Below are 16,471 nucleotides of genomic sequence, written 5' to 3' on the forward strand. Positions count from 1 at the left end.
CTGTAGTTCTATATGGTTACGAAACATGGTCGCTTTTAAATTATAGGAACAATGGAGACTGAAAGTGTTTGAGAACAATTCCTGAGACGAATATTCGGACCCAAGAGGGACGGGAATGGGGAATGGCAGAATCATTATAACGAGGAACTACGTGATTTATACGATTTACCAAAACATTGTTAGCGTTATCAAATCTAGAAGCCTCAGATGGGCAGGTCATGTAGCCAGAATGGAAGAAAGTAGGAGCGCTTTCAAAGTTTTTAATGGAAGACCAATTGGAAAACGACTATTAGGAAGACCTAGACGCAGATGGGAGGACAATATTAAGATGGATCCCGCAGAGAGGGGAATACAAAGTAGAAACTAGATCCAGTTGGTTAAGGATAGAAGTCAGTGGAGAGCTTTTGTGAACGCGGCATTGAAGCTCCAGGTTCCATAGCCCACAGAGTTATTTAGTTTTTAGTTCTTCTGCATCTTTCATATGGACACACTTAGCACTTTTATCACATCACTTTGGTTAAAATATGAGGTTTCAAAGGGGTTTCAAATTGTATGAAAAAAAAAGAAAAGAATATCGCAGAGTCACTCAAATAAAACTTTCAGTTTAACGCCCCATGATTATGCCATTTAGGCCAAGGGAGACGGGCGATTAAGGCAAATGAATGATGGAAAAATTACTGGAATGTGAATGTGAGAGGAAACGGTAGCCTACCCCAAGAAAACCCACGGGCACGATGTTGTCCATCACAAACTTAATTGGCCGGGGATCGAACCAGGGACACCACACACCAGAGATAAACTCTCTACCACTGAGCTTCCATGCCTCCCATGAGTCGCTCAAGAGACAGAACTCGAAATATAACCTCCTCATTAAAAATACGTGAACACGTGTCCAGGTGTTTTCGAAAATTGTGCTTCTAAAGGGGTGATGGGGCTATTAGTATGTTAAGGGGGGAAAAGAGGGTTCAAGTATAGTCATTGATGCTAGTTTGAGGGAAATTTCCCGCGGCGTAGGGAGATTTAGCAAAGAACTTTGTAAGGAGGGAAAAGGGGAGATTTTAAGAATTTAAGATAAAATGTAGGGAAATTAAGCTTTTCAACAAATGTCATGTTACTAAGCACTGTGGCAGTATGACGAAATACGGTGGCATTCCAGAATCCCACACACGAAGTGGCAAACTTTTGTTTTTTTCACAAGCCTTTCACGGCCTGGTTTGAAGATGTCATTGTAGTTTACAAGATAACATTGAAGTAATAACAAAAGATCAAAAGCACAATTGTATGCTGCGGAGATATGAGCACATATAATAATCCATAGATACGCAAGAATCCTCTCTTTAAACAATGATATTGATATAGTGAACTAAAATTAGGGAAATTTTATCTTAAAAAGGGAATTTTCCAGCATTCCTGAGGGAAATTTTAACTTGACGACGTAGCATCACTGAGTATAGTATGCCTTTCAAATATTTTCCGCAAAATCTTATTTCTTCCGATGCTAAGAACGACTATTCAGCTAATAAACTATTTTCATACTTAGGTTGAGAACTAACCAAAAATTTTCATATAAACAATATTTAGTTACGTGAACTAATTTATGAAACATTTAAATTTTATTCATATGATTATACTTATGTCCACCTGAAACTCTGAAAGATCTAGTATTGACACGTGCACAATTGTGCTTTAGACATTTAGGTGTCCAGAAAGGGCAAAGATATTGAGAATATTAGCCGCACAAAGAAAACATTTGCCTCAATAGATCTACAAGAAGTGGACAAGAAGCTCATAAAAACAGGTCCATAAAAATTAAGCGACAATGTTATTGGAAACAAAAAGGTATTTTCACATGTTTCGTGAATTTCGTGTAAACATTATCTTCTACCATACGCGGCAATACGTACTATATTTCACACAATGTTTCTGTATAAACATATACGCTGACGTGACTAAATCGCATTGACGTGCTTTTAACTTCTTTAGACACTATCCACTTGTTCTCAAGTGATTCAGATCAAACTGAATCGAGGAAGTCACATATAATTTTTGCGTCAAAGATGTATACTTTCCATTGTGTTTTTATTAGCAATAAATTGTATTTCTGAAAGTCTCTTCCCATCTCTATTATTATAATATTATTATTATTATTATTATTATTTTCATTCTGACAAGGAAAACGTAATAATCTGGATTATTTTACTTGGTGAAGTCAGTTAAAGAGGGTCAGGCCTAATTTCAGGTCAGATTAATTGCTTAGTTCATTCAGATCAGATTCAGCTGGCATTTTCATTTAGTTAACGAGTTTCCAGATACAGTTTGGGATTCCAATTTATAATGAAAAAATTAACAGTCAGTATCAGTAATGACAATAACGTAAAAAATCAACTAGAGCCTATATTTAGAGATGTATTACGGTACTCGCCTGATGGAACTGACGCAAAATCATGAAAAAACAGTGTGGATGGCCAGCCTTCGGATTCAAACCTGGAACCTTTCGGTTAGGAAGTAAAAACCTGATCCCTAGCCGGCTCTGTGGCTGCTCTCCCGACATGGGGATTCCTTGTTGGTGAATTTCGTGGATTTGCCCCATAGAAAGAGAATGTTGCTATTCCTCCTAAAAACTAGTTTTGCTTAAGAGTCTTCATTCCGGCGAAATTAAAATACCGCTAATTTTACAGTAATTATGTGATATCTTCAAATAGATAAAAGATAATCGAAATGTGGAACAAGAGCGCCCTAGACAATATTATTTTACATGAGAAACCGTTATCACAACTAACTTATCTGCTTTCGATTTCGAGCCATTTTGAAAATCGGCATTTATTTTCGCGTTTCTAAACAGCTGAAAACGGAAAGCCGCTAGGTGACTTGTGATAACGGTACCTCACGCAAAATAATATTGTCTAGGGCGCTCTTGTTCCATATTTCAATTATCTTTTATCTATTTGAAGTTATCACATAATTACTGTAAAATTAGCGGTATTTTAATTTCGCCGGGATGAAGACTCTTAAGGGCACAAAAACAATCATAGGTGAATAAAACATACGGTCTTTTTAATACAAAATATTAATCATTACTGCATTCAAATCTTTTACTATTAATAGGAACCCAGTAAAAGATTTAAATGCAGTAGAGTTAAGTTACATTGGTAACATATAAATAAGTAAATTGTGAGTATGTAGCATTACATTTACCCGCTGAAGAAAATAGTTATAGCCTTCTTGTGGTCCGTACAATTAGGGATAGTTTCCTCTTTTAGTAAGGACATGATTGGAAAATGTCAATAAATGTTTGTTTTCGATTGGCCAAAACTGGAAAATGTCAACGAATCATACTATACTGACCAGCAGCATTGTTTGACAATATTCATTCAGTTATCAGAGAAATTAGATATTTCAAATATTATCTAAAACATAATATTATACACTATTTTCTTGACTATGGAGTATCGCTTTGCTCCAATGCAAGATTACGAAAAGGTAAATTCAAATAACTTGTTTGATTTTATTGGTTTTGTTTCCAATTCAGGCAGTTAAGGATTTCTTCATTTTTAGGACACTAACTCATGACTGTAGAGCAATAGCTACCAGCAGAAAACATTAAGGGCAAAAAGCACGATGGGCAAAAGCCACGCAACGCACTAGTCTATGCTGGCTTGTCTTTCTCAACATAAGCACGTGGCTCCTTACTTGCTTTTACTTATCAAATATTTTAGGCATATTACTTCACACTTTTCGTTTTACTTCACTACAAAAATTAAGAAGAACTGAACACTCTGAAATTTGGAAAACATAAATTTTGATTTAGTTAGTCAAAAGATACTTTTCAGCAGTAGTATCATTAGCCCCAATTAAGAGATATCCAAAAGAAAAAATGGGGGCACGAAAGCTAAGCAGTAGAAAGGTGCAAAGGTTGAATTGAGTTGATTTTGAGTTTAACGTCCCGTTCAGCAGCGAGGCTATATGAGACGTAGACCTACTGATTAACGTGGAATCCGATCCACATGAGCTGCCGCCGGAAATCGAAAGAATGTTGCAAAGGGTTCGATTTCAAGCCATGCGAATTAGTGACGGACAGCACCATGTCCGTGGGTTTTCTCGGGATTTTCCAGTTTCTTCGCCATTTTTTTTTATCACATCAGCTATTTCATAACAATTCACTTTCATGAATTTCCTATCTCCTTTAGCTTAATGGACATAATCGAGGAACGTCAAAAGATGGAATTTCATTTTCGTGAAAACACCCATTCATGTTATTTCCCTTTTTTAAAAAAAGAAAATGAAAATGCAATATTAAAATTTGGAAAACAACGCCTTACAACATAGGAAGCACTATGAAACACTCCGGCGGATTCATGTGGAAAAAAGCCATATTAAGGTGAAAGCGAATGATGTTTATTTATTTATTTATGCAGTATCTCTAATATAAACAACATTTCCATCACCACAAAGTTCCGTGAAATTAAACAGGACATGGTTAAGCCAGACTCCATTGAATAATCCACAACTATCTGATCCAAAAAAAGAAAGAGTTGAAAATAAATGCGCAAATCTCGTAGGAGTACGGAAAGTAAACTCAAGAATTTTGAGTAGCCAACTAATTCGGCTCTTTGTTAAATTCTAAATCTGCATAAATATGATCACTTAATTACAGGTACTGTGGACGTCAATACCTTCTATGGTTGTAAATCTTTTCAATAAATAATTATAGTTAGCAATAATTTCTTAACAGGGAATATAATTGCAGTACAGTAATCCAGGTCTGCTGTGTGCTAACCTAACCTACGCAAATGCAGTGCATAAGATATTTAAACGACGGGAAAGCACATTTTAATTTTAAAAGAAAAAATATCACATCTTAGCTAAATAAATATTTGTATATTTCACCAATACAATAATACCACAAGGAAAGAGATTATTATTTTCTTAAATTTTATATTTTATATATATATATATATATATATATATATATATATATATATATATATATATATATATATGATATACATTATTGTTTAAGATTAATTTAACCATGTACACTTGCTTTCTATTTCGCAGATCCCTCAAACTTCATGATTCATCCAAGTGCCCGACTGTTCCAAGTACAATATTGGACATCAAACTTAAGCAGTTCCCACCAGGAAGCAAACTGAAGATGAAATGAACAATAAAAACAGGAATCTGGTACCCCTGTCAAACTAGGAAGACAAATGTCCTTTTTTTTATGGCTGCTAGAAATAGTATAATGATAAAGAAGGTCGTTACTGTTGACCAAACTTTTTTATTAATATTTATATAAAATGTTTACCGTGTATATTATTATTACTTTCTTTTACAAAGTACTGTACCAAGAACCCTTCTTTATATCCGGTGTTTCTTCCTGGTTTTGACCTGTGTCCTAAAAGGGCAGTGAGGGCTACTTCCTTCCTAAAAGCCTTGAGAGTTCCAACGGACAGTGTGAGCTGATTTAAAAACTGGGCAGATGATACATTTGAATGAAATGTCCATTACAATAAAAGTTATTTTTTTTATCCTTATTATTTCTTCAAAGTAAAAGAGAGTCCCACGGTAGCCAGTTTACTACGACGACTTGTAAGAGAGAGACAGAGAGAAAAAAGAGTAGCCACGTAGTTTTCGCTCTTATGCATAATAATTTCTTGGGTACCCTTTAATTATACAGCTTTTTTCTTCTTTCTCTCTATCCTGCCCGCTAATAAGCACCACCGAGAATCGGGAAGAAGGGATCTCTCATATTCCAGGATGCTTTTACGTCGTAAAACTAGATCTCACTCCCCACGTGTCCACTTATAGAAATAAGATTTGGGGGAGGGAGTTTTTCCACCCCATACTGAACAATTCTGTCGCCTTTTTTTCATTATATGTATGTAAGCTTGAATTGCCGGACAGTCTTTGTAATGCAAATTAATAAAATGCAAAAGGGAAAGAAAGAAAGAAAAAAAAATGTTCCTTAACGGACAACAGACTTAAAGAGAAAGAAGCGAGATGGACTGTTTGAAAAGGCAAAAGATTTCCTTTTCTCTTTCTTCTTTTGGCTATCTCTGAATGCGTCTTCCCCTTATTCTGTTTGCGAACAAGGAGATTGCGTCGTCGTGTGTATATGTGTGTGTTTTGTACTCACCACCACCTCCTACTCTCCGAGCAAGATTTCTTCCCAAGATAGCTAGAGCAAGCCAGTCTTCTTGGTTAACTAGACTCAGGGTTGGGTATTTTTGAAATAGTAAAAGTCGTACAGAAGACTGAAAATTATACACAAGCGGGCTTACTGTATCAGAGATATTCAGAGCAGAAATGTCCAAATTCGCGAGCTCGGTTCTTGGCCTCAATTGGCATTCTGAGCTCAACAGTAGAGCGCAAAACACTGAGTCAACAGGGATCAATAGTTTTGAGTCTACGCCAGCGCGAACTCAGAGGTAAATTTGCGCTAGCTTGAGCTAGCGTTAGTCTCACTAACAAGAATGCGTCACAAGAATAGAGACGAGACACCGTCAGCTTCATTGAGGTTAGGCACGGTGGCTCAGTGGTACAGCGCTTACCTCTGGTGCATGCGGTTCTTGGTTCGATTCCCGGACAAATAAGTTTGTGGTGGACAATATCGTGTCCGTGGGTTTTCTCAAGATACTCCCGTTTTCTCCCACATTCTAATTCCATCAATTCTTTCGTCATTATTCACTTGCCTTGCTCATCCGTCTACCTTACCCTAAAGGGCATTATTGTGGGATCTTATACTGAAAGGTTTCTTCATTAAGGTTAGTGAGAGTGAGTCAAATAGGGGATAGCAAACCTTAGCCCGAATAAGTTCCAACTGCAAAATATACATTTCTGGTCCAAAATCGTGAGCCTTGATCTCGAGCTCAATTGACCGCGAGATCAATAAATGTGCGCGAGCCTTGTAAGCACGACTTCTAAAAGTGAACAGCAAGCCAGAGCCTGAGCGAGTGCAAGCCCCGATCAGGCTGAAAATGAAATGAAATGAATTTTTTGCGTTTTACGTCCCATGGTTATACGAAAGGAGACGGTGATGATGAGAGATGAATAAAATGGTGTAATGAAGAAAGTGGGAGAAAACGGGAGAACCGCGAGAAAACCCACGCACACGGTGTTTGTCCACCACAAAGTTCACTTGGTGGGACCCGATCAGGCTGGCTAGTGAATGTAAGCAAAAGCGAGTACGAGTCCTACTGAGGATAGCGAGCTTGAGCCGTTTGTGAGTGTGAGCCTGAGCTAGAACGAGTGCGAGTTTAACCTAGCTTGAGCCTCATTGGGATTACTAAGGAAGAGCTCCATTGAGGATACCGAGCCTCAATGACATTAGTGAGCAAGACCCCATTGAAGACAGTGAATCTAACTGAGATTAGTGAGCAAGACCCCATTGAAGACAGTGAATCTAACTGAGATTAGTGAACAAGAGCCCATTGAGGACAGTGAATCTATCTGAGATTAGTGAGCAAGACCCCATTGAAGACAGTGAATCTAACTGAGATTAGTGAGCAAGACCCCATTGAAGACAGTGAATCTAACTGAGATTAGTGAACAAGAGCCCATTGAGGACAGTGAATCTAACTGAGATTAGTGAGCAAGACCCCATTGAAGACAGTGAATCTAACTGAGATTAGTGAGCAAGACCCCATTGAAGACAGTGAATCTAACTGAGATTAGTGAACAAGAGCCCATTGAGGACAGTGAATCTAACTGAGATTAGTGAGCAAGACCCCATTGAAGACAGTGAATCTAACTGAGATTAGTGAGCAAGACCCCATTGAAGACAGTGAATCTAACTGAGATTAGTGAACAAGAGCCCATTGAGGACAGTGAATCTAACTGAGATTAGTGAGCAAGACCCCATTGAAGACAGTGAATCTAACTGAGATTAGTGAGCAAGACCCCATTGAAGACAGTGAATTTAACTGAGATTAGTGAACAAGAGCCCATTGAGGACAGTGAATCTAACTGAGATTAGTGAGCAAGACCCCATTGAAGACAGTGAATCTAACTGAGATTAGTGAACAAGAGCCCATTGAGGACAGGAAACCTTATTAAGATTATTGAGCAAGAACATCATTGAGGATACTGAGTTTCATTGACATTAGTGAGAACGAGCTCCATTAAGGATAATGAGCCTAAGTGAGACAAGCGAGGAAGAGCCCCACTGGGGACAGGGAACCTTTTTTGAGAACAGTGAGTAAGGGTAACATTGAGTATACTGAGCCTTATTGAGATTAGTGGGCAAGAGCTCACTTTAGGAGACTGAGCGTTATTGAGAATAATAAGGAAGTGCCCATTGGGGACACTAAGCCTCATTGACATTAGTAAGGAAGAGCTCCACTAGGGACAAGGAAACTTACAGAGATAAGTGAGCAAGAGTTGCATTGAAGACAGTGAACCTAAGCCCAAATGAGTTCGGGTGGGCCCCGGTTACAAAATGGTCACCCCTGTGTCGTATTGCCGGCCGCATGAGTTTTAGTTGGGTGATGTGTGTGTAGCCAACGCACACTAAATTCCATAAGTGCTGTTTCTGACTTTCTACCAAGGTTTGTTTCTTCTTAACATTCATGGAGCTCCTAAATTGCCTCACGATGTTAAATCAACTCCGAACATTCCAAACAGAATTTCTAGTCAGGGCTATGAAAGTTTAATAGAAACCAAATGTAAGTTGCAATGCCCTATTAGGGTGTCTTAATCAGAGGTATGCGAGCCGCTGTTGGTGGTACGCCAATGTAGAAGTTTGAGAACCCCTACCCTAAACTTAAATTCTGTTATATTTACTGATCTACTATGCATTACTTTCACGCACAGTTGCTGGTTCATTATTTATTATGCCAAGGACATTTACTATATTCTTCAAGAAATGATTTACTTATTCCTTCAATTTCAAGACTACTAGCTTCACTTATATTAGGCAACAGTGCCAACAACAAAGTATTAAACTCCCACAGAGAACTTTATCTTTTTATTGTATTTACCATTGCTACAAGCCACGGCATTATCCAAGTACACCGACTTCTAATAACTAATCTCCATATCTTTCAACGTCCAACTTTCTTCTAATAACGGCATGTAATAGCAATACATATAAACGCTTTTCAACCAACAACCTAAGAGTGGTTCCTAAGCCGTCCCACTGGTCCAATGGTTAAAGTACAGTGTACGGGGTCACGGGTTCAATTCCCGACGGGGAGCAACGAAACCTGAATGCAATTACGGTGGTTTCACCTTAAACGTAGAACCATGTCTCATATAGTCTCGATACTAAAAAGGGACGCTAAATTTCAATGAACAAGCAATACCATAACTTCTAATCTTACTATAGTTCTCTCATGTTATTTCTGGAAAATCTTTTGCTGCTCTTACCAGTTCTAAGTGCCACATGATGCTGGGTCAATATCGACATTCTGCTCCACTGGATTTCTAGCATAAGTCCATGCAATTCAATCAAAACAAAGTAAAGGTCATAACATTCTGAATAATGTACTCATTAAGAGAAACCACTAAACATTCGATAATATTCACCACCTGGCATCTCAAACCAGGATGACAGGAAGTTTAAAAGTAATGTTGAACAGAAAAAGTCAACACATCATGTTCTTCACTCAATATTTACTTCCTAATAATGAAGAAATCTTTGAGTTTTGCGTACCGCGTTATGTCATGTGGGCTAAGAGACGGTGATAATGAGAAATTAATAAAATGGTGGAATTGAGGAAGTGGGAGAAACGGGAGAACGCCAAGAAAACCCACGCATACGGTGTTTGTCCACCACAAAGCACGCTTGGCGCGAGCTGGAATCGAACCAGGGACCCCATGCACCAGAGGTGAATGCTCTACCATTGAGCCACCTCGGCCCCAATACTAATAATGAAGATCATTATGATATGTTCTACAAAATTTTCTACGATTTAGACATTTGGACCACCCTGTACGTGAAAGGAGACAAGAGTTGAATGCAATGAGTAATGACAAAGTTGAACAGCGTTCTCAAAAGGACCATGGACAACGACCTCCTTGATTGACGCCCACGCACAATGACTAAAAGAAGTGTTCTATAGCATGTCGTTATTATCATTATTATTATTTTAAACTGAAGCTAATTATCACCAAATTTCACTTTGTAAATTAGATTTTTTGCATTAAATTTCTTAATTTTAAAATTACCATACTCTTTTCATATGGTAACGAACGTGAATTATATATATACCGTACATTCAAAGAAATTACTATACAGCTTCCAACCTTGACTAGACTTTCTTTCCGGCTGGTTCTTATTCTTGTAACCAACAAAAACCCTGAAAAACTTTTCGAGTAAAAGAAAACCCATCACTATGCAATTTTTCCCCGTTTCCTTTCATCTTAAAACATTCGTCCATCAGATCTTCTACAGCTACTCCCTACTACTACCTCGCTCGTCCGTAAGGCACACCTGCTTTTCTCTACATAATAACTACACTCCCTCACTCCCTATCCTAGAATATATATATATATTGACGCTCTTTCCCTCTTTTTCTTTTACAAGAAGAAAGATATAAAAACGAACAGGGACACACATACAAAACATTGAGAGCCAGATTTAAAACACAATCTTCAAACTAGATTGGTTAAGGGTGTGGGTGTAAGGTAAGGGTAGTGTAGGGACTTATATATAGTCAGCATATGTATACATATATATATGTCTGTTGTATTAAGATCTTAAAATAGCTTGAAGCTCACTTTTTTACTGTCTTACTTATCGTGTATTATTATTCTTCGAAGTTTTCCCTCACTCATATTACTATTATTTCTAGACGAACTTGATTCACTAGATTTTTTTTCTGGTTCTCTGCTTTTAGTGCCGAGATTTCTATTTGGAAGTTGTTCTACATATTTCTTTTTTTCTTCCTTTCTTTTAAACTATCTACACCTTTTAATAAGAACCGTTCTCTTCTTCTTCAAAACTCTTCAGAACAAAGCTATATTCGGACTATTGTTCCTAATCCTCTTTCTAGATAGACAAGGAGAGCATGAGCGCCCAGACTCACGAAAACAATTGACTGACAAACCATTTGAGAAGGGTTTCTTATTTTTCTTATTCAAAGAAGTCTTTCGAAATATTATTTGTTCGGGATTACTGTTAAATTGCCTCAAGCTCGCTTCACACGATTGTAACCCGTAAAATGTCTGAAGCTCGTTACCATAGAACGAGGCCAGCGTAATGGATTCATGACTTACTATCAAACTGATTGTGAGCTGTAGGTTGCTTGAAGCTCGCTTCATGCAGCAAACGGACAGACTAATGCATTCCTGACTTACTATAAAACTGACAAGCTGGAGGATGCCTGAAGCTCGCTTCATACGACAAACGGATAGTCTAATGGATTGATTACTTACTATCCAACAGATTGTAACCTGTAAGATGTCTGAACTCGTTAACATGGCATAAGGACAGCTTAATGGATTTACGACTTACTATCGAACTGATTGTGAGCTGTAGTAGGTTGCCTGAAGCTTGCTTCGCGTGGCAAACGGACATGATTATAGGATTGATGACTTAATATAGAACTGATAGTGAGCTGTGGGATGTCTCAAGTTCGTTTTAAATGACAAATGGAGAGAGTAATGACTTGGTGACTTACTATCGAACTGACTGTGAGCTGCAGGATGTCTGAAGCTCGCTTCGTGCGGCAAATGGACAGTCTAATGCATAAATGACTTACTATCGAAACTGATTATGAATTGTGGGATATTTAAAACTGGCTTCCTGCGGAACTGATTGTGAACTATACGATGCCTGGAGCTCGTTTCATCTGGAAAATAAACAACAATTGATGACGTACTAGCATACTGACTATGAGTTCTATGATGCCCTAACATGCCTGAAGTTCGTTTCACGTGGCAAATGGACAATATAATTAACTGAGGACTTACTTTTGAATTGATTGTGAGCTATAGAAAGCCTGAATTTTGTTTTACGCGAAAAATGAACAATCAAATGGATTGATGACTTACTATCGAGCCGAAGACTGTAAGAGTAGAAAACTATGTTATGCATCAAATGCGCGCGTCTTATTGTATGTATATTGGTCCTTTTTCTTTTTTTGTTGTTCTTCATTATCCAAATTGAAAAAAAAAAAAAAACTCGGAACTTAATTAGTTGATACAATACCAATGTCATGTCCACATTTTGAAATATAACATTGGGGGCAGCGATAGGAGATATTGGAACACCAATTTCTCCAGGAATAAACCAGTAAACTCGTGTGTTAGACGCAAAAGTAGCACAGCTTTTCTCAAACTAAAATACTTTAATCTCTCCGTATAGAGTACCTAACAGATTCTACCACATACACTAGGAGGTGGGTGGGGCACTGGAAGGAGGAGCAGAGACTTATGGCAAAATGTATATCTAATAGTAGTCTAACAACTAACTAAATTCGAGTTTATTCCCGACTTCTATCCTTTCCGATCTGTTCTTAAATTGGTTAATACTGTATCTAATCTACGTCCATCTAACTAACAATTAACTGACCTTCAACGACTAATATCCGAACATATTCAAAAGGAAGACATGAATCGATTTTGAATATTAATCACGAATTCAATCTAGGTCACATACGCAATTATCTCATATACGCTATTGTGAGAATGGTCGCATATTTATATTCTCAGCATCATTGTAGTAAAATATTGTAAGTAAATAATGTAATTCATTTCTACCAAAGTATAATTGTTAAGTCTATGATATTTTATTCTCGGATATGTATAATGGGACAAATACTTTGTATCAGTGGTGGCTAAATAGCGGCCCACGAGTATGCTTCATCCAACCCTAGAATACAAACTAAGAAATGTATGATTTATTCTAACTGCATGCATATACCACTCCTGGCCATCATAATGTACCTGAATCAAAACTTGACTTAACTATGAATATACATATTTTCTTTAACTTTGTAATTACCTAGCCCATTTTACAAGGTGAAGCTATTAATTCCAGGGCGTTTTTTTATATATATATATAAAGAAAAATGCGCTTTCATAGAGTTACTACTCTCAAATGTTCTTAGTCGAGGCCTAAATACATGAAGTAATATACACAGATTGGAATACAGATTTAAAAAATGTATAATTTACATTTAGCGATTCGTTGCCCCAGGAGGGGCAAGGAAAATTGAAAATGCCACCTTCCCCAAATATGATTCTTATTGAATCCTGTGCCGCAGTACATAATTAAATGGGCATCACTGCTTTACATAATAATTTTATTTTGTGTAATAATCTAATATAAATGAAATAAAGAGTTTGTCTGTGTGTCTGCCTGTCTGTCTGTGTGCGGCCTGGGGATCAGATGAGTGGGCCGAGAGTTACCAAATTTGAGTCACAGGTACCTTGGTCCACGTCCCAGACCAGGAATAAGGGCTTTTTCCAAATTTCGAATCAGGGGGTCTCAGGAGAGGGCGTTTACCGGGACATGTACAAGTAGTAGAAAATGACCGATATTAATATCAAATTCCTACTTTTCGCGGTTGCTGAAATCAATGGTGAAACTCCGATTACATTAACTTCCAAATTCACCCCATTCGACTGCGGACTGGGGGTCACCGGTAACAGGGGGATACCGAGACATGTAAAAATAATCCAAAATGACAGATATGAGTGTCAAATCCATAATTTTCGCGATCGCAGAGATGAATGGTGATACTCCTACAGGCGTTGACTTCCCAATACAATCCCCATGCGAAGAATGGGTATTTCAGCTAGTAACTCGGAAGTGGTTTAAATGCATCGAGAATTTCTTTAACTTCACTTTTTGCTAAAATTATCTAATGAACCAATCCAACTACTACCAAAGTTATATATGAACTAATACAATTATCTCCTAAGTTATACCTAGCTAATGAACATATTCTATTTACGTCAAGCTGTGTCTATTGATAAACCAACTAATGTAATATCTAACCTATGTTAACTTAATACACCAACTTTGCTTAATATTCAAACTATGTTCATCTGATGAGCTAATACAATTAACACTGAAAATTAAATTTATTTAATAAGGCAATCCACAATAAGGTTACGCCCATCTGATGAACTAATTCAATTAACAGCCAAGCAAGTTAATTTAATTAGCCGATTTTATTAGTACTGACGCAATCTATGTTCACTTACTGGATCAATTTCATATTCAAGTTACACCCATCTACTAAATAAATACAATTAACACTCACCTATGTCCATTTGAGAAAAAAACCATCAAACTATCATCTTTGATCGTTTTACTCTAATCGAATAACTCCACCCGATTTAGAGCCAAGCCTCCAACCATCTGGTGAACCAACCTAATTAAAATTCACCAATACCGCAAAGAAAAAGCATAATACAAAAAAGATGCTATGTGACCGATATCTAGTTTATAATTGCTTCTTTTAAACACTGTTCTATAACTAATAGATAGATCATGCTTTGAAATCTATTATGATTGGAGAGCGCTTATTTTAGCAATTTATATAACTATTTTTAAGAGGCCCCTTCACGGCGAAATTAAAACACCGCTAATTTTACAGTAATTATGTGATATTTTCAAATAGATAAAAGATATAATCGAAAAGTGGAACAAGAGCTCGCTAGATAATATTATTTTGCACGAGATACCGTTATCACGACTTACTTATCTGCTTTTGATTTCCAGCCATTTAGAAAATCGACATTTATTTTCGCGTTTATAAATGACTGTAAACGGAAAGCTGCTAGGTGACTCGTGATAACGGTACCTAATGCAAAATAGTATTGTCTAGGGCGCTCTTGTTCCACACTTCGATTATCTTTTATCTATTTGAAGATATCATATAATTACTGTAAAATTAGCTATATTTTAGTTTTGCAGTGATTAGGTCTCTTAAGCACCTAAACTACTTGAGATTTAGTGGTCAGCAATTCAAAGCAGCCACATTACATAAAGATGCTTTATAGGATTTCATTTAGACTAAAGTTTACAACAATAAATAAATTATAATAACGGGATCACTTGTAGTGACCTAATACGTCATACGTTAAAAACTGAACTTCCAAGGCGTTTTAGCGCAAGAGGAGCATTGATCGACCAGTGTGTAATACATGGTTGGCGCATCAACTCCTTATTTTTGGCCTTTTAACTGACGTTAGCTACTCCGTAATGCAAATACCTCACCAATCGCTTAACAGTGATGAACCATCACCCAAAAAGAAAACTGTTCTCTTCGGGGAATCGAACTCAGTATCAACATGTGTCTACAACTTGGTTGAATTTTAGCGTCCCCTCTAGCACCGAGACTATATGAGACTGACCTCGAGTTTAAAGTGGAATGCGTGCAAATTTCAAAACTTTCTTATCGGAAATTGAACCTGAGAACCCGTACATCAAAGATTGCGTGCTAGCCACTAGAGGGTGCTTACTATTCGGCTACAGGCGGATAAAGTGACCAAATGTTAACCATTAAAAAAAAACTGTCTGGAAAGTCTTTGCTGTTTTACATTAGGAAGTTTGTTCTGAATGGATGCTTTTGGATAAGTTTTTTCGTACGTATCATTAACTTGTTTTTACCTGTTACTTCTTTCATTTTCAGTGGAACGAAGTACTGTATCAGGACTTGTTTTCTCGCAAATGCTTTGTTGCACTACCTCGACGCGTCCGTCGGTCACCTTTGGGAATTCTCTTTAGAAATTTTACAAATGTGTTCAGAGATGCTGCTGCTCTCCCCTTGCAACATAATTGAATGTAACGGGATTCCGGTTGTTGAGTTACCCTTTCATTTCTTCCTTTCTCTTGTCCCTTCCCCCTTTCCATTTTTTTTTTTCGGCTTCAGAAGGACCATGGTCAATCAGGTAAGTAGCAAGGAAAGGGATGATTCGCAACCTTGGACTTTCCGCATGCATGAATCGTGCGTTGTATGGTATCTGTCTTGTTTCCAAGAAAATATTACGGAGGGACGATAGGTTTATGTCCTATTTTCACTTTTTGTTTTCAGGTGTTTTGTGTAGTGTTGCTAACCTTATACTCCACGGTGTAAGGATTTCATGGTAGTAGCATGTAAGGGAATTACATATTTTATCGCTACAAGCCACGGGAATTATATATTTTATCGTTCCAATCTAAGGAAATTACAGATTTTATCGCTACAAGCTAAGGAAATTACAGATTTTATCGCTACAAACTAAGGACAAAACGTATCGCTACAAGCTAAAGGAATTATGTATTTTATCACTAAAATTTAAGGGAATTAGTATAATTTTATCGCTACAGGCTAAGAAAATTAGTGCACATTTTATCGCTACAAGTTACGGAATTTAGTATAATTTCATCACTGCAAGTTAGGGTAATTATTACACATTTTCTCGCTACAGGCTAAGAGAATTACTACACAGTTTATCACTACAAGTTGTATACAAGAATTAGTACACTTTTTTATCGCTATAAGCTAAGGGAATTACATATTTTATCGCTACA

At 37.2% G+C, this 16,471-nt stretch overlaps 1 protein-coding gene and 1 long non-coding RNA gene across 3 annotated transcripts in view; one reads left to right on the plus strand and one right to left on the minus strand.

The window, feature by feature from the left end:
• The window catches only part of LOC145674869 (uncharacterized), a 35,451-nt gene extending 29,914 nt beyond the window's left edge, over nucleotides 1-5,537 (plus strand). Inside the window, exon 2 of the long non-coding RNA XR_014129047.1 lies at nucleotides 5,059-5,537. This is a non-coding gene — a long non-coding RNA (uncharacterized LOC145674869). The remainder of the gene's footprint in view (nucleotides 1-5,058) is intronic.
• Nucleotides 1-16,471, minus strand: part of zfh2 (Zn finger homeodomain 2) — a 617,436-nt gene that overhangs the window by 411,751 nt on the left and 189,214 nt on the right. The gene's annotated exons all lie outside the window — the stretch shown is intronic.

Source organism: Thermobia domestica, chromosome 18 (assembly GCF_964235325.1).
Source record: "Thermobia domestica chromosome 18, izTheDome1.hap1.1, whole genome shotgun sequence".
Lineage (NCBI taxonomy): Eukaryota > Metazoa > Arthropoda > Insecta > Zygentoma > Lepismatidae > Thermobia > Thermobia domestica.